We start from the raw sequence: 20,901 nt of genomic DNA, 5'->3' as shown, positions 1-20,901 counted from the left end.
CTGAACTCTGTCTGTCAGCTGAAATGATTTAAGGAAAATGCGATAGGTTAGTAACGTCTGGGGGAAGCTGGAAAGTAGTTAGCTGAACGCAGGGGTTGGTTTGTTTCTTCTTCCCTCCTCTTCAAACTTTCACACTTGGTACTGCTTTTACACTACAGCGCTCTTCTGAGATGGGAAGTCAAAATGGACCATTTTCAGTACTAACTTACTGCCATCATAGGTGCTAATGTCAGCCTCGGCTCCTGAAATCATTTGACTTCATGGCTGTCTCACTTTCATTTGAAGATTTTTTGCATGGCCTCAGAGAGAAAATAATGATGTGAAGCTACTAATATGTAAGAAGACAAGGGAAGAGTGGCTCTGACTTGCTGCAATAACCTGCTGTGTAGATTTGTTGCAGCCTTTTTTTTTACTTCCCCTGCATGTGATGTTAATGCATGTTGCAGATGGGACCTTGCAAATGAGAATTTTCTCCTAATCCCTGGCTGCAGCTAGCTGCGCTGTGCCTTTGCAAACTGCAATATCTAAACCAGTTGTGGTCTCATAACATTTCTGTGATATGTGGCTATTGCTGCTGTTCCCTAACATCACGTTATCCACAGAGCTGTGTGGATGCCCATCTCTACGCTGGAACTATGCTGGAACCATTTGCTGCATTCTCTTTCATTTTCACTTTCACAGAGTTATATAAATAAGCTTTCCCCTGGTTTCTCATGCCATTTTTATTGGACGTTGTTGCTCGTCTTAATGTGGGTATTCCTGCTTGTTTCCATGGGCCATTATTGTGTAAGGTCTGCCCACAATAGCCTATTTTGCTGGCTGAACAACCCTCTTTAACCCTCTGCTGAAGCCCTGGCTCCCGGCTGCTACTAGTGCATGGCGCGTTCTCTGAATATTCCCCTTGATTTATATTTTTACCCATGATTTTTAATTCAAACTATGTACCAACACTCACTTTCTATGCCGTGAAACTCAGAATTCCTGCTAATAGTGCAGAAAGTTCAGAGATCTACAATGAACAAAACAATAGAATTAATCTTTTAGCTGAACTTTAGAGCTGAAGTTTAGAGCTTATATTTCCAGGTCAAACTGATGCTGACTAGAGAAAAGTAGCAGCGTAAGGTGTCTTTATACAGCAGGTCTGTCACTGAGCAGTGGAGTTCTTCAGCTGATCACTGCAATCCAAAACCCCAAAATCCAATCCAAGTTCTTCAGCTGATCACTGCAATCCAAAACAATCAGTTCTTCAGCTGATCACTGCAATCCAAAAAAACCCAAATTTGCAATCCAGAAAATCACTGCAATTCCTAGTTAACTGAAAGAGTTTATCAGTAGAAACAGAAAGCAATTTAAAATGATGCCAGCATCTCTGTTATAGACAGGGTTGCTAAACAGAGAAAGAATAGGTTCCTATCAACCTCAAAGAGAAGGAAAGGAAACAAATGAAAACCACGAGCCGTGCAAGGCTTTGAGGCATACTGAGGGAAATGCATTACTTTGCCTCTTGTAAGGTAATAAGATGCTCTTTCCGTAGTGTCTGGATGTTACACCTCTGCTTGTGGCTGGATGACCTGAAACAGCCGAAAGGGGAGAAGGAAGAGACCTGCACCCATCAGCCTTGCTGCCAGGATTGCAGCTGTGGGCTGGCCTTCAGCCTTTGCTCCCTTCTCTGCTGGAGGACAGTGGGGCAGAGGCTGAGCGAAGCCTTGGTGCAGCCTGGCAGCTGGGTGCTGCTGGAGCTGAGCTGTGTGCTGGACAGGGAGCTGGAGCAGCTGGGATGGAGGCGCGCGTGGTTTTGGCTGTGCAAGAGAAACTGTAATTAACCTCCAGCACAGGGGCAGGGCAGGTAACTGGGGCCAGTAATTTTCTCCAGCCTGTGCTGCAAAATTTACCTGAGCTCATTTGTCAAGCTTTGAATCCTTAAATCTATAACTCTAATTAATTAGGAATCTCTAATTACCCCAAAATGGCACTCTGTATTTAAGGCTAAGGTGTGGTGAAATCCAGAGAAAGAAAACATGAGAGAAGCTGGAGGATATTCAGAGCTGGAGATGCCAGAAAATGTGCATTTTCAGAGCTCAAGGTGCACGTAGGTGCAAAGGAAGCCCTGTGGCTCCATGTGTCAGTGGGACTGGGAGCAGGTCCTGAGCTGCTAGAAGCCACTGTCTGATGTTTGGACATCTATCCTTGAGTGTCTTACAAGTTCCCTTTTTTCAGAAAGTAACGACCATCAAACCTCCCAGTAGGAGGTTCCTGCATCGGAGAGGTATAACCAAGCAACCTTTAGGACTTAAGCCCAACTCTGTATTTTCTATTCCAGAAGCACACTGGATGAGGCTCTAGCTCTTTACAACTTTGATCCAGAAACCCCAGTGGGGATATTATTGAAAACATCAGTGCAGACAGGTTCTGGCCCTGCCCTCATAAGAGGAAAAAGCCCTTTCGCAGTTGAGGTCTTATTATATTAAGTTAAAAATTTATAGCATTTAACTAGGCTGTAACCAGTTAATGTGACTCAGGAAAGGCTGTAATGTGGATGGAGGCATTACCACTTTGCCTCACTGCAGAAGTTACTGTTTTTCCAGACCTCACATGTGAGAGGAGCCCAGTTAAAGCACGTCTAGCAATTAGGCTGTGAGGTCACCTGATTAAGTGAGGGGCATCAGCAGGGTTTCAGGCTGACTGACTTCAGCTGGGCTGTGGCTAACAGCCTGAAACATTTCTTTACCAGTGCTGTTGGGCTGAGCTCCTTCCCTACGACTTATCAGCACCAGCATTTCAGTAAAGGTAATACTTCTCAGTCTGCCGTGTGTGCCTGGTGACAGGGTGTTGTACAGCTGTATGTGTATGAGGTTGTTGTGATGACGCTAAGGGAGGAGAAAAATTATGTGTTTCTATACAAATGGGAGGGTCTCCTCTTCAGAGCCTCAAGTCCTATTTTCTAGCTCCAATAGTATAAAATCTTTTGTGTTGCCCTGGCAAATAAAAGCTGTAGTTAGTGGCTTTGTCTGGTGGAAGATAGAAGTTGATAAGGTCCAGGTAAGGCTGTTCTGAGGTGCTCTACTGTAGAGAGTTTCCAGGGATTCATTGCAGAAAAACTGCTGGTCCAGAGGAGAAAACTACAGTAAGCTTTGTTAATGTTTATAGTAAAGTTGATCCTTGCCTGAGATTTCTGAGGACTTGAATGCTTGATGCTGGCATTAAGGAGCAATAGCACTGCAGCTAAAATGCTCTTTGCTGGAAAGGTATGGGGTAATCAGTTGCACCTGAAAGGCAAAGATGAGAATGAGTTGCTGGGTGCTGGTTAAAAGGAGGGTTCGAAGGTGGTAGAAATGTATTAAATCCATTATGAGACTTGCTTTCCATTCATTTATCTCATGTAACTTAAGTTGTGAGGGGGAAAAAAAAAAAAGAAGAGAAGACAACCACGATCAGCTGTTTGGGTTGCTTCAAACAGTGCTGTTTGCCTGGGTTGTTCCAGGCATGGCAAATACTCTCCCTCACCATTTTCCTGTGAACCTGAACGTTTTCACCCTGGAAGTGCCTTGTCCCTGCCTTGCAGTGTGCAGGGATGTTCTGAACCTCTGGTAGGGAGCTGAGCTTTACCTTGTGCTCGCGGCCAGGCCGTGCTCAGGCACCCATGGGTGCTGACTCATGGCAGCAGGGCCACCTACCGGAGCACCACCGGGCCCGCGGCAGCACCTGGCTCACTCTGGAGGTCTCGCAGCCAGCGCCGAGCAGGCCCCGGCCTGTTTGGGCTGGGAGATCTAACGAGATCACAGCCGGGGCCGGGGGTGATATGGCCGCAGGCCATCATCTTACATAAAACCATAAATTTGCATAATGTGTTTTACAAGATTAAAACTGAGGAAACTTTTTTTTTCCCTTTTTGCATGAAAGGGAAGAAAATAGGTGAAAGAGCTCTACAGAATGGGATATCGGAAGCCTGGGGCTTCCAAAATGACAGTGTCGGTATCTGGGTTTGAAATGATTTTGGGGTGACAGTCTAAAGGAGGAATCTGTTGTAATATGTGCGCTTGGACAAAAGAAAAACCCAGAGGGAGAGGGGTACTCACAAAGTGAGTATCAGACCAGTGACCTGGGAACATGTCTCTCAGAATGAGCACTTTCTCCAAACCTGTTGGCTGCTGCGTGTTGGAAGAAACCCTCCTGCAGTGGGGCTGTTGTGTGGAGAGAGCTGCCAAAGCTTGTTGAGTCACAAACCCAAGGCGTTCTTACTTTGCCTAATTACTGTGGGTGACTTGGATGCTAATGCAGAGGTCAATAAATGTTGTATGTTCCCCAGAAATGCACCTTACTTGCAGGCTTGGCCAGTGCTGGCTTGCTGTGAGTGAGTGGATTTCAGGCAAAGGCTGCCCCACGCAGCAGGCTGCCGAAGACTTGTTGCAGGGCTGAACGTGTCTCCTGTGCTGGGTTTACTCCTGCGCATAGGGGTTAATCCTGCAAGAGTTCTTAAGTGAAAAAATATATGGAAGTGAAGGGGAAAATTCCCAGGAAACTATAAAGCTTGATGCATTAGGAAACATTAGCTCACGCTTGTGAAAGTCTGATAAATATCCCAGAGCGTAGCTATGGCCACGCGCATTGTTAGCGATAGCTGCAGCATTCAAAGGGAGTGCAGCAGGCAAATTTGTACTTCAGAATGTCCCTCCTGGATGGCAGCGTACATGCTTCCCTACAAGCATGGAGCATGGGTGGGTGAGCTCTTGGGCAATGCTGGCGCAGGTGTCCAGCTCCCTCACTGGGAATGGGGATGGCCAGCAGGTATGGTTGGAAGTTATTTTTTAGCTGTTGCTTAACTGAAAACCAACCAAACTGCTTCCAGTACAGCTCTGTATTTGTAGGTGATGAAGAGGCTTCAATGAGAAGCAGTATTGAATTTCCTGTGATGTTTGTTTCAGCGGGGATTAACTAATCCCTCATTCAACCACTCTCTGCAGGACTCCCAAAGTTGTGGTCTTCTGCTTTTCTCCAGGATTTGGCAGTGGTGGTCATGGCTATGTCCGTGTACAGGAGCGTATCCATTTGTTTGTACAGCATCAAAGGCAGGGCCAGCTGCTTGCACTTGATACAAGAGATGTAAATTTGCGACTTGTCACAATGAGTTACATCCCAAGTCATCTATGGTCGGCTCAGGCATATACTTAGGCCTCTAAGAGTCACCTAAATAAAAAGCAGTGAATTATCTATGCGCTCTTGCAGATCAAGAGAACTTATTTTTTTCTGTCTTAAGCACATATATCTAAACAGGTAAATGGCTTCTCACCATAGGAAAGCTGTGAGGGGTGTGAATGATCCTGGGGTGCAAAGTGCCATGGATAGGAAATCTACACTGTGAGCCTAGAATGCCCAGTATAAAGGGGTTGTGTAAGGAACTGGGCTTAGGTCTGGTGAGGAAATAAAGGATTCTGCATTTTTGTTATATCTCTTCCCTTTCTCCCTCTCCATTCCTTCACATCTCTTATAAAATAAACGCCATAGTTTGTGAATTTGGGGGAAATCTGCTGCCTTGTACTGGTGTACAAATTTGAAAATAGGGGAGAAAAACACAAACACATTGAAAGAGAGGACTGCGTGCTCCATATCTGTGCTAAATATGGCTTATTTAATTTGCAAAAGTATATGCTTTCTGCTTCTTTCTTCCTCAGGGTTTCTATCCCTGTCTTTTATAGCGTATGCCTGCACAGATCCAGAGTGAGTTTTATGATCATGCTGCTATTTTCAGGAAGACACAAGAAAAGCTGAATCCTCTTGTGGTTCTTACAGTTCCCTCAACCTTAAATACAGCCTGGATCGGTGTGTGTTTAGGGGGTGTCAACAAGCCGCCCGCTCTGGAGAAAACATGGAAATTCTTATGTGATGTGCTGGTGCCAGGATGTTATGGAATATTCTCTCTCAGGACTTTAATAAGCCACATTACAATAACGAGTCAAGCAAACCAGTCTGTGCTGCTGCTGGGTGTGAGAGCTGAGTGCTGCAGCTGGTGACTTGATGTCTGGCTGCTGAAAATCTCTCAGGTGATTCTTGTGTTCTGCAATTTTTTTTTGAGACTTTAAAGACTATTATATGCAGGCAGCTTTGGCACTGTGTTTCAAGTACTTTGTTTACAACAAAATTTTTGATTTCCAGTTTATCCAAAAGAGCAGTTTGAAGAGGAGAAGGTAATTGTGTTTAAGGAAGAAACCTGAAAACAAATGAAGCCTGAACTGGGCAACTAATGGAAAGAGCCAAACCCTTCTCTCTCTCAAAGGAGCATTTTCACATTGGCATGTGTTTGTTAACCTTGATAGAAGGGAAGGGTGTCAAAGAATGCACATCCTCACAAAAACATAACAAAAAAAAAAAAAGGAGGGGTGGGGGAGGGAAGCAACCATCTAAACCCCAGACTCCTTCCATCAGGGTTAAAATCTACAGTTACCAGAGCAGGTAGGAAATTGCATCCATGGGGAGGGAAGAAGCTGATGGTAAAATGCACAACTGCTCTTGGCTGTGGCAATCTGCAGTGCAGCCCCAGTGGGGCCGTTGTAAGACTCGCTGAGGGGAGACTTCCATGGTGTTTCCAGCACACAAGGAGTATGTGAGCATTTACGGTGAGTCACTGCTGAGCTAAAACAGTGCCTAGCAATGCCGCTGGGTTGAACCATTTTGTAAGCCTGCATAGTACAGACGTTATTCTTCCTGTTACTTCTCTTGGCAGCACTAACATGTTGTGACAGTGATGTTGCTGGCTCCTGCTATTAATCCAGCCTTCTTGGAGATGTAAAAATCACACTGTATCTGGGGCGAGATGGGCAGCCAGATTAATCCTTGTGTTGTAGTTAGCTTTTCTGAGTCATGTCATAATATGATAGCTCTTGTGTGCAAGGGTTACAAACTGGGTGTGTCGTGACTGAGAGCTCCTTTTCCACTGCAGTCCAGTGCTGGACCACATCACCTTCTTACACAAGAGGGTCATTTGTCTCAGTACCCCTCTGATTTTTCTTTGCAGTCATGCATTTCTGATCCATTTTTCAACTTCCTGCATCATCAGTGCAGCCCTTATCCTACCCTTAGCACCTCTGCAGTTACTGAAGCACAGCTGCTCATCCTGAGAGATGTGCACTGGGTGAAATGCTGGCTGTCTTGGGGCACGTGTGCTAAGTTAGGGTGGAAGGATGCAGCTGGGAGCTCTGCCTCATTCTTTCTCCCCAGCACTGATGGAGCCAGGACACCATGCTCTCTAAACCATGCTGTCCTGAGCTCAGTTTAATCCCCCACTTTTGCTGGGAGGAAGTGGCCATATGTGAAGCAGGCAGGTGTCTTGCCTCCTCTCTCTCCTTGAAGCACCTGTGAAGGTTCTCATGTGCCACAACTGCAAGCTCGTTAACAAAGGCCCCCCATGAGATCTGTGGACGAGGGGTGCCTTGCACAGATTGCTCTGCATATGATTATTTCCACCCCCCTCTCCATCAGAACAGCCACGCTGTCTGTGAGCTCCTCTTCCAGTGCTGAGATCAGAGGCATTCGAGGTGGGGCTTTGCTGCAGGCCTACACGTGTGTACCTGTGTGTGTGTGCAGCCTGATCCTCACAGAGAAAAGAGGTGGTTTTAATAGGTTTCAGCTTTTCATATACCAACATTTCCCTTTCAGTTTGAGAGATTCCTTCATTGGAGAGACCCTCGCTTCATTTGTGGCTTCTCAAAATCTGTCTTTTGCTCCTGTTATAGGCAGGCCTCCCACCAGCTCCAGTGGCTGCAGCTCATCTCAGGGCACTGCGGGCCTGTCAGAGAGCTGAGGGTGCTTCTCAGAGACGGTGGGCCCAAATGTGATGTAAAAAGCCAATTGAAACAGCCACAGAGGTGCCAAGGTCAGAGGGGAGGAGGTGCTCTGGGTGCTGCAGCAGGTATTGCCCTGTGGCCTGTGGATGCCATGCCGGAGTGTGTGGGCATGAGAGGAGGCCCCACTCTCCTGTGCCCCTTGGGTAGTGGCTAGAGGTCGGGGAGTTGAGGATGAAGCAGTGGGGTCAGGCCTGGAAAGCAGGTGAGAGCATGAGATGTGCTGGTTTGGTGTTTTTGCTTTGCTTTTTCACCATCTGAACCTCTTTTAATCCATTCAGGAAAAACTAATATATTGCAGAGTCCATTTGGCCTGTAATGGTAACTGATGCAGGATTTCTCTGTCCTTATCCTGACCCCTGAGCTTCTTCATTCTATTTTTCCTCCCTGCCCTGTGGGAGAGGGGAGGTGAGAGTGTGGCTGGTGGGCTGCAGCCTGCGTGAGCTGCGCACCTCTCCCGGTGCTGCTCTCACCCATCCCTCACGCCATGTCCTTGGTTCTTTTCTTCCATCACAAACCTGGTCTTCACAGATCTCTGACTGAGCAGGACGTCACCAGCTCAATTCTTGTCAGTCAGCTGAGAATGCTGCAGCTGCAGTGGGCCTGGTTTGGGGCTCTGGATTCTCTGGGCTGCAAGGCCTACAAAGCCTGTGTAACTACAGATTTTTCTTTATACCATAAGCAACATACTTAAACATTTTTCAGTAGTGAAAACGGTAAGATCAAAAATACTAATGCTATGTAGAAGCCATGTGTGAGCTTATGATGGCTTCATATGCAGCTGCAAAATCTATGCAGCTGATGCATGCTGCACCCCCAGCTCTGTGTGCACAGGTCTGAATGCTTGGATACATGGTTAGGATGTGCATAAAACTCCTTCCCCAGTGCTTGGTTTTACTGTAACTGCCAAAGCCTCTTGACTCAAGCAGTTGTGAGAGGCATTTCAGAAATCTAATGCTTAAGATTTCACTGTGGATTTTTGGCTTCAAAGTGATTTTGTTATGTCCCTAGAGCCTGGTTAAATCCTTAGTTATAATGATTGCACACTGAAGGGTGCTGTTACATAGAAATGCTGTCCCATAATGGCTTCGTTGCTGTGGAAAATCCGATGTTATTTGGTCATTCGCTATGAGTTCCCTAAGCCATCAAGACATTTGCCTCAAGGCTACAAACACAAAGCTACAGGCAAAACCCTCTGGACATAATGAGTGGGCATTTATGCAGAACTAAAAACTGGAACAGCTGAGCAGTAGATCTATGAATAGCAAGCATGCCTCGAAGCACAAAAGACATCATTCTGGAATAAAGGGGTTTATAATGGTTCTGACATCTTGTATGTCAAGATCATGCTACGTTGTTGTAACTTTTTTTTTATGTTTGTTTGTTTGAACCACGTTCCTTAAGTAAGGTTTGAGTAATTAAAGGGTGTGAAGGAAACCCTATAGCTTTACTAAGAATAAAAATTGGGCAACTGACACTTCTGGCAAGATCCATCATTTTGATCATGCTTGCTAGGGAACAAGCTTATTGCTCCTGTGCTGTTTGTATCCCCAGTTCCACCCTTCAGGACTTAGAGTTTTTCTTGTTTTAGCAGCTCTAAAAGACTTGATTCTCAGCTAATATTAGAATCATCTTCTGATGGAAACGGAAGGGTTGGGCTAACTGTAAACTACAGGGTCAGGGAGTCAGGCAATACAAAGGAGGGTAATAAAATTCAGAGTGATTGGGATCAACAGGGTGCTGGAGGAGCTTAATGTTGGGAAATGTACTGCAGCGAGGTTGCAAGCATTTGCAATCATTTATATGCACTTCTAACTACATGGCAAGAACAAGATGGAAAGCGATATATGGCAATTACACCAGAAGCGTAAAGAAAACCCAAACAGAGTAGAAATTAGAATGGGAGCTGGAACGTGGAATTAGTCTAGAGGGAAAAAGACAGGGGAAAAGGAACATAAGAGTTCACCAAAATGATAAATTCACGTTCTGTGTGTCTGTATCCATATGTGTCAGTTCAGTTTCTGAGAAACTATTGACATCCATGGCAGTTTCAATATTTATTTATTTTTGCTGTTTTCAGCCCTAATGCTAACATGTTGTTGGACTGGGGGAAGGATGAGCAGCTCTTTGAGACTGGGAAAACGTACAAGTTCAAACAAGTTTTGCAATCCTTGCAAAGTAGCTTGGACCTTGCAAAACCATAGGTCATAGAGATGAGCAAAGCCCAAATACTGTGAAGTTCCTACAGGGAAACATGGCCAAGGGATTAGACGCTAATCTCTGACCTGAGAAGATATGATGAATGTCTACACTGCAGACTGTACTGCAGCGCAGAGATACCTGAGCTGGTTGTGACTGGTTTATTTGGCAGAATAACCTAGCTCTACTATTTGGGGTATGGAAAGCAAGCGTCCTTTCCACCAGCGAAGTAAGTTAAACCATGCAGAGATTGATGCTAGAGAGTCCAGAAAGCAGAATGTATCTTGGCAAAAAATGATAAGACTCTGATGTAGCTGCACTCTTCATTTCCTTGTGTCCAAAATTCTTGGCCACAAGCAAATCATTTGTCTTTTTGACATGTACACTTACCAGTTGAAAGCATGGTATCATGCCCACTTTGCATGCTTACCCCAAAGAGAGGCACCACAAGATGTTCAGATATGGAAGGATATGGCTTAGGTTGCTTAGAAAGGCAAAGGGATTAATTTCATTATCCCTCCATCTTCTTCCACACAGCTATGAGCGGCAGCTCTTACTGCCTGGGAACAAACTCATGCGGCCCAGTCAGGAGGATGGCAGCTCTACACAACCGGTAAGTGACAGCTCTGCAGCCACTCTCTAGAGACTAATTGATAGAGCAGAATGGAAGAACAGGGATGGAACTGTTCCCTTTGTTACAAGCTAAATTGAAGACAAGGATTTATTCTGGTCAAAGTGTTATCTGCTGCTGTTGTACGTGGTGTCAGAAATGCGTCCATGTAATCCATTGCATTTAATATTCCCGCTGCAATGAGTATGTCACTGTGGCCATGGAGTTGAATTTTGTTCTGCTGTATGTGTGCCAATTGTATTTCAAGTAAAGTTTTCTTCTTTTTTTTTTTCCCTCCCTTCCCCCAAGCATCTTTTATTGCTACATATTTTACCAGTATTTCTCATTCTCTCTTTCTCTCCCCATCCCCACTACCAATTCTGCTTACTTTTCTCTCTCCAGTGCTAGAACAGCACCTGTGCTGCTGCATGGCCCTCTGTGCTGCCTTTCACTCCTCCTTGGGAAGGAGTCTGGCTTGGACAGAGTCCAGGAGTTTTGTGTGTGTGGTGGGTTTTTTTTCTTTTATTGAGTGAGGAATGTATGACTGAGGGTTTGGTGGAGAAGATGTGATCTGGCAAAGGGGGATCTTGGCTGATGGGGGACTGAAGTCTACTTCAGTTACTTGAATCTTCTTTTTGTTTGACTGGGGATGTATATTCTTGGCTGTTAAATCTACATCTGGCTACAAAGGGAAAAATGGAGCATTAAAATACCTGTATTTTTGTGTACCATGAAGTAAATGCTAAAACACAATATGTATAGCAATAACAGAACGAGAAGGATTGAGATTCACGTGTGCCAGGGGCTCTTCCTCTTTCCCCATCGATCTCTTAGCGCAGAGAAAAGAGGGAGGCTGGTAGGCATCTCCTGCTCCATCACTAGAGGCCTCTTAAGAGCAACTGAAGAAAATGCCTGAGTACGAGGAAATCCTTTCGTGTTTGTGTACGGAGAAGGGAGACTGTGGTCTGATTTCCAATCCCACATTTATACCTGGTTTATCTTGACTTCCTGAGACCTGACCCTGCTCTTGCTCCTTCATGTGAGTTTGCCCGTAAGTGCCCCTAGAAGTTGCTGTCTTAATTTCTTGGAAAGGTAGGAGAGCTGCTGCTTTCTAGTGAAAGGAAACTCTTCCAAGTAGTCAAAGATTACTCCTGCTCACAAAACAATTCCCTTATCGACTCTCTCGTGTACAAACTGCATAATAACAACACAGCCTGCACAGCGCTGCAAGCTTATTTGCTTTGTGATTTGTGGTCGGATCATTGCATTTCAGCATTTACCGATGAAAGGAAATTACTAACAAGACGCTGGTATTTACATTAATTGTGGCTTTGGGGAGATAGTCCAAAGAAAATTATGTTAAAGCCAGTTATTATGTGTCTCTTTAACAATTAGAATGGAACCCAAAGTTTATAAAACAAAAGTTGATTTTGATTGGATTTTAGCTGCTCCTTGATATTCTCCCTTTCTGGGGGCTGGGAGGGGGGAAAGGGTTTTCAACAGCAACCCCTCTTTTTTTTTTTTTTAATTCACCTTCAAAAACAATGTAAAGCACATGGCTTGAAGGAGCATGTATGCTAGCACAAGAAAAAACTCCTTATTTCCTTCCACTGAGCAGGATCGATCTCTGCATCCATGGAGGCCTTGTGGCACGAGTGTGTCAGCTTTCAAAAAACACATACTAAGTTGCAGGGTTTCCAACATTAAAGACAACAGTTTTCATTGTTTTTATTTCACCTCAATGCAGTCTTGTGCAGCTCTGTAGGTTAAACAGATTTGGCACCCAAAACTTAAAAGTATTCCAAGCACTTTTCATATGTGTCCCACTGGATAGTCTTGCAAGAGTCCTGAAAGCAAACTTCAACTTCAGTTTGAACTATTTCTGGACACAGATTCAGTGCCTTTTATAATGTTTGATGTATGATGAAAAGTAATTTAAGGTTTCATAAGATGACTCATGTGCCAGCATAGCAGATCCAAGAAGCAAACACAGATGTGAGATTTAAATTCTCCTTTGGCATAAAATACTGCCAGGACTCTTCATGCTGTAAACCACAAACTATACCCAGTTTTTTTTTTTTGAAGTGTCATCTGATTGGGTAGCTTCAGACTTCACAGATGATTGGGGATATAAATATAAATACACCTTGTTCTTTCACTAGATGTTGGTGTTGTTTGTATGTCCCCACTAATGGTGGGATTTGTCTCATCAAAACACTCCATGTCCACCCGAAGCTTCTTGTAGAAGTTCCCTTCATAGGGGAAAAATACAGGCATTTCTGAAGTATGATTCATCTGACCTCCTGTCAGTATCTATTTTAGGAATGTGTCTGAAGAGAGGCAAAATTAAATCCTTCCCCCAAAATTCTTCTGTAAGAAGGGGGATTTTGGATGCTGTGGGGAGGAGTTCTCAACTCTCTTTCCTTGGATGACCCCATTACCAGACATTACCTTTACGTCACTGCATAAGTCATGAGCAGATCCAGGCACAGGAATGTGTGTTCTGGCACGGGGCGGGCATGTAGATGTGCTCGTGTTGGTCTTGCTTTGGGGTTATTCCGCTCAGTCCTCTACTTGTCCAAGTCCAAGTGGACAGCACTGTTTGATATGTGTCTGACCATCAAAAGGCTGAAAGACTCAAAAGTATAACTGGTTTTAATTATTAAGGTGTAATTTAAATCTTCATGTTTATAGGATAATTGTTTCTTTTTAAATATAATTTAAATTTTGCAATACAAGAAACAGGCCTGAACCTGTGGATGGAGTCTTGGAAACTGTCTAAGAAGATTAAGGTCTCTTAATTGATTTCACATAAACAGGTGTGACTGAATTCATCAGAAGAAAGTTAAGACTAAACGTATTCTTCTAATTATGCAAAAATTGCCACAGTGGGTGCTCAGTTGAGCAATTGCCTTCCCTTTCCAAGTGGGATGAGTTCTCAACTGTACATCAAATAGGAAAATTGTCATTTCCGAAGCAAATGAACCAACATGTCATATGCTTTTATTTTGACAGTCTGCTTTGCTCATAGATACATTTGCAGTTGTGGATTGGGCAAGAGGACATGGGAATGTCGCTTGTGAGCTGTGCTGTGTCTAATGGTGTGGGAGGACAGGTGTCAAGGCAGGACTGTGTCATCTTCTAGACTTCAGGAATCGGCATTTATGAAAATCTCATTTAGAGAGCTGAAGGACTAACTCTGAAACGCTTGCCATTTGCTCTTAATGTTTTCTTATATGACCTAAGTTGTTATTTTCTTGTTTAAACTTAACTGTAGGTTTGGAGATGCATAACATGGTTACAGGACATCCTTTGTGTTGTTTCAAAATAGCAAGTGGAGTATATAACTCTTTATGCAGCCAACAAACATGCTTATTTGTTCTGCTTACGCTGCACAATTTACCACTTGTCTTTCCTAATCTTACATCTTGAGAGAATGAGAAAGATTTGATGTGTTGACCATAGTTCTAGACATGCTAAAAGCTCTGTTTTTGAGATGTTCATCTCAAAGACCACCTGGGTGTGACAGTAAATTGCGTGACAAGACACAAGTATCAAGCGCAGCATCATGAAGGCCCTGCAATTACTCAGTGGTGCTCCTAACAAAACCATTTGCTGATGAAACAGTTCTTTGAGTCTCTAAATTGAAGGATGACTAGTACCTAAGGTGTGTTTTCAGAGACAAATTTGCACACAGATGGTGATCTAAAATTAGTTTAGCTACTTAAACCACTGTTTTGTAATAGTGAAGATACTGTCTGTAACACTGCAAATTAATTTAGAAAATCGTACCCAACTTGTATTAGGTTTCCTTTGAGAGCTAAATGCAGACTTAAAACAACCAGCAGTGACCAGTGGTGACTTAGCACCATGATCATGTGTTTTACTCAAGTTAAAGGGAACAACTACAGAGTAGTAAGGAACATGATGTTAACAGTTGTGCTATACTTAAAACGAAAACCTGATTGAATCTCCGCAGAATATTTGGAAGTAATCTTCCGAGTGCAGATATGCAGTTTTATATTTATTAGTAAAGATATTTACCGGCCATCCAGGCTTTCAGCTTAATATCTGAAGACAAAATTCTCTAAAATGTGAGTCTTATTCTCAAGGGATCCCAGCACGAAAATCTGTGTCGGAGTTCTGAAAAGATGCAATGGCTGCACTGGTTCACTTGTTGAAGGCGAGCTGATGTTACGCTGCTGCCAAAAGAAAAAGCTAAAGATTGTAAATGGACTAAACTATGCAGGAGAGATCAGAAGTAATCTTCCATTGTGCTTAGCGTTGGTAAAGCGTCAGCTGAAATCTATATCTAGATGAAGGCCCTGCACTTGGGGAGGGTCTGGACCAGATGTGGAGCTTCTTGGAGAGGAAGGAGGAAAGTAAGAAATCTGGGAAGTGGAGTGTACAAAGAAAGGCCAAACCTGAGGTGGTCTTGCTCACAGACAAGGCCTGGAAAGCATTATAAAGCCTTTAGAAAGAAGGAAGGTAATTTGTTCTTGGTATCCACGCAGCCACAAGAACCAATTTATTGCATATGAAGCAGACATAAGGAAAATGTGTTTAGTAACAAGGAGATACTTGTAGTAAATTGTGAGCATCAGCTGAGGAAGAAGTTGACAAACATCAGTCTGGAATTAGAAAGGAAAGAGAAGGTTGCCCGAGATCCATACCAGCCATTCTTCTACTGATTTTGATTTGTGTGTGGGTTTTTTTTTTTCCTGCTTAATAACTGCTGCAATCAGTCCTACACTGTGAGTTGGAATAAATAATTTTAAATTTAAGGATTGTCACTTCAGCTACTGAAAAATCATTCATTTTTCCAAGCGCTCCTCTCAGCTTAGTTCTCCTGTCCTGAATCCCAAGCTTTCCTTTTAAAGAAGCACCTTCCTTTAAATGAAATATAGTCCAAAATTTCTTCATCAGTTCCCTGTCAACTTATCCAAAAAACTGCCTGTTGGTGAAATAAAAACATGGAACAGAACATACTGTTCAGGAGGAAAGGAGGGCTTAAATAATAAAAATCTGAAACTGTACTGATACAGAAAAGAATGACTCTTCCCTTAAAAACAAACAAACAGAAAACAACAAAATGAAACCAACAACAAAGAAACCCACAAAAACAAACAACCTGTTCCTGGCCATCTCTCTTTCAGACATCTCCTTCAGGCTGATTTTTGGCTGTTCTTTACAGAAACTGCTGTCTCCATCCATCCATCCATCCAGGCTTCGTTTCATCTCTGGAGGATACGAACGCCCCGATTCCTTTGCTGCTTTGAAAACTCAAGCTATGCATTAATCAAGACAGTCAAAAGCTGCCTGAAAAGGCATTGGGACTGATAGGATTTAAGCATGTGCTTTCAAATATTTAGATAGCGTATATTTAGATAAATTAAGTACTTCATATTTATCTGCTGCCTAGCGTGAAACTCATTTGATTTGATCAAAACAAGATCACTTAGGTTCCCAACTCCCTGATTTTATGCTGACAGTTAATGAAACACTAAAATTAGAAGCTGCTATGTGATAGTTCTAAGCAGGAAAGCAGCTGTATGAAGCTTTAACTGGTAGGCATCTTTTGTCAAATTCAAGCATGCTGCTGCATGGCTTGTGTATGCAAAAGGAATACATCCTTACTCATTTGAATGCAAACCAGTTGTAGGGAAAACATCTTCAGGGCATGGCTAAAAAGGGGGAAATGATTGATTGAAATTGGATTAGATAAATCACTTGGAAACTGAGGTTATTTTCCACATCCTCTTCAATTGATTAAAAAGCAACGCACTAAAAACTGAAATCATTTTGAAATCGTTTTGGTCTCAAAGGTGTGAGGTTATGCAGGAATTACTGGTACTTTTCAGTGCTTGGAAGTGCTTAGCTCCTGGCCCCCTGCTCCATGATACAGCCCAGGCTGGTACAAGCAGTTTTGCAAAAGGTACAATTTTGTTTCACTTGTTTTAATGATCAGGAGTCCTATAGTTTTAAAGTGATGTGTGCTGTACAATTATGTGTGTTACGGTGGAAATACTTTTTTTTAAACTGGTTTCATTCTCATAATGACGCTAGCTAGACTGCTGTGTTAGTAAGCAACAGCATTGCATTCTTTCATCAGACTGGTTAGCTTTCAAAATCCTACTTTGTTTCTATTAAGAAACTGAATCAGAAATCATTATACGAAAACAATGTTCCTCAACTTTGGAGAAATTAGATCCATAACGAAGCCCCGTTTTAAGGTTAGTTACCACTTGCTGGATAAATATATTCAAATGTTCCTTTAAAACAGAAAGAATAGATGTCTGAATCTGGACTCTGTGTCTTCCTATTTGTGTTGTGCCAGTGTGGCAGCGGCGAATGGAACTGCAATCTCTTCTCCATGTGTGTGGCAGATGAGACTAGAAATAATAGCTTAAAATTTGAGGTGAGATAAGATATTCAAGTTACCTTAAAAAAGACAAGCAACAAAAACCACAGAAACAAACAGCAACAAAACCACACACAAAAAAAAACCTCCACCTTGATCAATTTCAAGGAGCCCGGGAGAGTGAGATAAACCAGGCTGTGCTTTGGAACTTTAGGATCATGAGTATTACTACAGACTCTTACTTTTTGCTGGAAGGAATAGGAAAACTATTGAGGTGGTGTTGGGTTTTTTTTGGTGGGGTTTTTTTTTGGTGGGTTTTTTTTTTTTTTTTTTGAGGGGGGAGGAGGGGAGCGTGTAAAATAGCAGGAATTCCAGGGTTGGGTACATGTTAGTTGTTCCGTGGGAATGTTGCTGGCTGTCTCTGGAACTGCAGATTGAGATATTATTGTGTAAATGAAACATCAGGTATTCATTTTCCACTCAGGAGATTCAGTAATTACTGCACTCACACAGTAGATGACAGCTGTTATCATTCTGATGAAAAGAGCCCTAAATTAAAACCCTGTCCCTTTGCATAGATTCCTGTCAGAAACAAATGTTAATTTTCTTGGTTGGTCAGCCTCATTCCTTGGGTCCTCTGACAGGTACAAATAAGGACCAGGCCTTTGTTTCTGCTCTTGCTGGCGTTCCCTGGCACGCTGAGAGTTTTGCAGTGGAGGGGAACAGACGCGCAGCGAATTCCTCCCGGCCGTGTGAATGCCCTCGGTGTTCAGGCTTCAACTAGCACCAGGGCGTTCTGCCTGTGTGGGTGTTTGGAGGAGTCCTACTGATGGCCGAAAACGACCTAGATTTTGTTTGTATAACGTGGTGCATTTGGAAGAGAAAAAAAGATCAGATGAAGAGGATCCCCTTCTAGCACAGATGCCCGCTCCCCAGCTGACCTACCCAGACAACTCTGCCCTCCTTTCTGGTGGAGAATGGAGCGGCTCCCACGGATTAACTTGGTGACATCTGTTTGGGTAACACACGGACAAGATGGGGAGTTGCAATTCGTACACCTCTGTTTTCTTTTGAAACCCTTCCCAATTATAGGAGATTAAAACCTTTAATGTGTCATTATTTTGGGCTAGATATCAACTGCCAAGCACAACCATGCTCTTCAGATTACGAATCAAGAAAAGAATGAGTTTGTTAAAATGGCATGCTTGCCATACAGAGTAACTGCTCCCCTTTAGCTTTACGCAGGAAGGTTTTCAGATTTATGGCAAAGCCAAGTGTTGGTCTTTGTAAAGGGGAAAGCAGGGCTGGAAGAAAGCCCTGACACACATCTGTGCTGCAGGGAGTCAAGCAGCAAAACCCAGGGCTTTTCTGCTGCTCTAACCAGGGGTTTGTGTACCTCCTACCCCTGGCTGAGACCCCGGAGCTCCCTGTAACTCGCTCAGTGCTTCGTAACTTTTCTTGTAGTATCCTAGTAGTCATTCCTGATTTCTGTTACAATTAATATCCCAGTGGTATGACTTAGAGCAGAAGCTGCCTCTTTCTGTTACTTTAACTTGGAATAATCTGTTTTTAAAGAACCAAAATCTATGTCCAAGAGCACTATTCTGCAGACTACTATTAAACAATACATTGTAGTCACTGCTGGGTGCTGAGTTCCATCAAAAGATATAGGATAAAAAGAACTCGAAGGGGGAAGAAAATATAGATGAAGCCCTGGGATTTGAGGGCTCTTAGTCTATGCAAACTAAGTAGAACACAGCTTGAAGGTCAGAAGAGACGGCTCAGGGGCTTCCTGGAGAAAATTTGGATCTGCTTTGGGTTCAGAACTTCATTCTTTTACTGGAAATTGTCCCTAAAGCAAGCAAAAAAATCACTGGATTATCCCCAGAAACAAAGCAATCAAATCAATTTAAGAACAACGTTGAAGGCAATGTTAAATCATTTATTTAGTAAAACACAACACATGTCCCAAAGCAGAACAGCAACAATAAAAACTCTCTTGAGCAAATATTGCAAAAGAAACTTTAAATGTGGCCAAACCCTCTATCTGTGTAAGATGCTCTGCTGCAAATGTTAACTTTCCTGCAGTCTTCCAGCAGCCTGCTAATAAGTGAACCAGACCTCTGGTTTTCTGAGGCACAGAAATGTCTCCCACAGATTTTACAGATGAGAACGTTTTGGTGCTTAACAGCATTCTGGTTTTTTTTCATCCAACTGAAACTGCAAGGATGGTGTGAATGTTGGCTGTGGATGTCATTATTATGAGCTATGGGAATCTCACGCATCTCTCCAGAGAGGGAGACATGATGGCATGCTGATATGCCAATGCCCTTCAACTCCGGTCTGAGGCTAACTTAGGTGTCTAAGACAGAAAATTGCCAGAAGCCCTTTTTTGGGGAGGAGGGGTTGGGGGTGGGAGGTGTTCTCTTTTGAGCGTATGAAACTCGTTAGGGCTCTCTCCGCACAGACACGTGTACAACTTTTCAGGCGGCTGTCTTGATGTTCTTTAGTTTCTGTTAATGGCTGTGCAGCTTGCTGCTTCTCCAGGGGGTGCTGGGGGCAGGAGGTGGGGAGGCCTGTGCTCGCCCAGGGCAGCGTGCTCCTGGCCTGGCTGCGGCGGGAGCTGGTGGGAGAGGCAGGATGCGCTGCTGCAGCTCCTTGTGCTCCGGTGCCTCAGGCCCTGGTGCAAGCAGCTGCAATTTTGGGTTTAGGGAATATTCTAACTTCACAATTTCCTGACTGTTCCTACCGTTTATTTATCCCTGCCTTTTATTTACGTTAGTAGAAGTGCAGGCAGATGCAGAATTGAGGCTTAAAAAAAAAGTTCAAGCCAATACTTGCAGTTTTTTTTTTTTTTTCTGAGATATTTTCACAGCTTTAATATTCAAACGCTGCTTTTGCTAATTAAGTTTTCTTAATTATATGATTTGCAAGATTAAAAGGCCACTGCCAATATAAACCGCATATTGCCCCTAAACTGTTAGATTATTAAATTGAATTTTTTAAATTAATTTTTACTTGCCATGATTTGTATTCTGTTTGTTCTGTGCTATTTTAGGCTTGGATAATAAATATCATGTCAGTCTCATATTCGTTTGTGGACAATTCCAAGTTTTCAGTGCTACAGGGTAAGGGTTTGAAAGGCAACAGCACCATTTTTTGTTTTGTTTTACAGAATTGTTTTCTTAATTCTATTCATTTTATGCTTTACAGAAGACTTTTATTTTTAAACAAAATAGAAGACTGCGCTAAATATAATTTGACAGCATCTCTTGAAATGATATTCTTGTTTATGACAGTGTAGAGCAGAGGCACAAAAAGTCAGAGGTCGCTTTTTATATGCAGTAGATTCTCATATATTCAAGAATGTCTGGACGTGTAAAGTGTCTGTACAAGACTGAGTCATCTCTTCTGTGATGGGATTTCTCAGGGCTATTGCTGTAAGAACTGCTTGTGATAAGAGCCTCTCTCTGGCAACGTGTTCTGCCATCCCACGCGTCCTATCTGAACCACCTAGCTACCTGGCAGTGGCCGTGCCCATCACAGAGACTGCAGCTGGGTGAGTGGACACAGCAAATGAGCAAAAGCAAGAGCCAAGCCAGCACTGAGGGTTAGAGTGGGAGCTCATTAGACTGAGCCGGCAGAATCGTACCAGCATCAGCTCAGGCCTGCCCGTCCCTGCTCGCAGTGGCAGCACCTCGTTGGTGTAATGGGGAAGGGAGAGCCCCAGTGGGCTGCAAAAATAAGGGAAAAGCCAAGCATGATCCTCAGATGTGCAGCAGTTTCACAGATAATAATAAATCCTTGTCAAAAGCACTGGTAATCCGTACTAGGAGCTCAGCCTTTAGGTTAAGAGCACAAGGAATTAATATCGTTTCAGTTTTGGCTCCTCTGTG

The 20,901-nt window shown here is 43.3% G+C and overlaps 1 long non-coding RNA gene across 1 annotated transcript; it reads left to right on the top strand.

Annotated features, from left to right (window-relative positions):
* On the top strand, positions 2,322-18,402 carry LOC110408415. Its single transcript, XR_002444316.1, has 3 exons — positions 2,322-2,787; positions 10,572-10,647; positions 17,650-18,402. It is a non-coding gene; the product is annotated as an uncharacterized LOC110408415 (long non-coding RNA).

Source organism: Numida meleagris, chromosome 19 (genome assembly GCF_002078875.1).
Source record: "Numida meleagris isolate 19003 breed g44 Domestic line chromosome 19, NumMel1.0, whole genome shotgun sequence".
Taxonomy (NCBI): domain Eukaryota; kingdom Metazoa; phylum Chordata; class Aves; order Galliformes; family Numididae; genus Numida; species Numida meleagris.
This window is presented reverse-complemented; position numbering and strand designations above follow the sequence as displayed.